Source organism: Augochlora pura, unplaced genomic scaffold, assembly GCF_028453695.1.
Source record: "Augochlora pura isolate Apur16 unplaced genomic scaffold, APUR_v2.2.1 APUR_unplaced_5813, whole genome shotgun sequence".
Lineage (NCBI taxonomy): Eukaryota > Metazoa > Arthropoda > Insecta > Hymenoptera > Halictidae > Augochlora > Augochlora pura.
Genome location: NW_027586318.1, coordinates 1 through 1487, shown reverse-complemented (window position 1 = coordinate 1487; position 1487 = coordinate 1). Strand labels below are relative to the sequence as shown.

The following is a 1487-nucleotide window of genomic DNA, read 5'->3' as shown; positions in this document are numbered from 1 at the left end:
CTTCAGTTCGACGAGAAGATCCATCAGATCGTTCCTCTTCGCTCCCGACTTAATCCGATGTGTCATCACTTCGTCGACAATAGTTCGGAAATATTGCGTCGATTCTTTGCCGAAAAGTGTGGCGCCAGAATACTTAATTAAATGCGGCATAAAGAATACAATAAGGAACTCTATGCCGCGGAAGAAGTTGTAATCGAGCATTTTTCTGCCTTGTTCACGGAATGTTGTTTTGGGATCGCGCAACGAGTTCACTTGTAGCCCGAAAATGGTGGTAGCGATCACATCCGTGGTAAAGTTTGCCGCGAGATCTTTCATCTCCATCTCTTTCGGAGTAGCTGAAACAGGAATTTTGGTCAAAAATTTAAATATTTATACATAGAGAGAGAGAGGTTGTTGCTAAAAAATTTGACAACGTTGATCTATTCATATATGAGTTAACCCTTTGCCCTTGAATACTTTTTCTCGCTTCCAGTATTTCCATTTTACATAACAAAAATTCATTTTATGCATATGAAATTGAGTCTTATAACAATGACACTGTCAATAAGTTTTTAAATCTAAGCATTGGCGAAATCTGTAAAAATAATTTTCGAACGTGTTACAACAATTTCAATTGCGCCGCAGAGGTGCCACCCGAGTGCAAAGGGTTAATATAAATCTTTTGTCATAGGATCGTAAGTCTTAACCCTAAACCTACCAAGTCGGTCAAAATCACCGATTCCACGCTTTTTCTTATAAAATTTTTTAGATTATAAATTCTTTTACATACGAAATTATTAAATGCCTAACACGACTGAAGCATCACGACAGAAAGTCTAAACAAATCCAGTCTTGTGAATGGCACAGGAGAATGTTCTAAAGGAAAACGCGCAGCCATTGTTCAAGCTCGGTAGGTTTAGTGTTAAAATGCTTGTTATAACAAATACGAAGTGAAGACATTTTTACAATTTATCCGTGTAAATTTTCTCGCATTGTAGTTTACACAACTGCGCTTTTCGCATGTTTCCTATCGTATGTCTCGTAGTTTCGCATCGACAACTTTTCCTTCCTAATAACATAAACTAATTAACTCAATATAACAACTAACTCAAGTTCAACTCCTCGAGAACCTTGTCCAGTTCATCGGCAACGACGAGCATCAGGTCGAACATTTTCTTCAGACGGCCGGAAGTGAAGAGAGGTGTCAGCTTCGCTCTGAGCGGCTTCCATCGCGGATTGTTCATCAGAAAGATATTACCTTGTCCAAGTGGATCACTTTCATCCGACGAAGCGTATCTGTCAACGAACGCGTTGAAATCCTTCACCATAATGTGTTTCACGATTTCGGGATCCCGCACCAGGAAGAACGGCTTATCGAAAATGTAGAATCCGGCGTAGGGCTCGCCTTTGAAGTGCCAATGCAGCTCTTTCGCGAAGTCTTGCGACGCTTTCTTTAGCATAAAGCATTCGCCGAAATTGCCGAAGAACGGTGTCGGTGGAATTTCCGG

General features: G+C 40.5%; 1 pseudogene; it reads right to left on the bottom strand.

The window, feature by feature from the left end:
• Positions 1-69: 69 nt before the first annotated feature.
• Positions 70-1439, bottom strand: LOC144477979 (cytochrome P450 6k1 pseudogene; annotated as a pseudogene).
• Between the last annotated feature and the right edge of the window lie 48 nt (positions 1440-1487).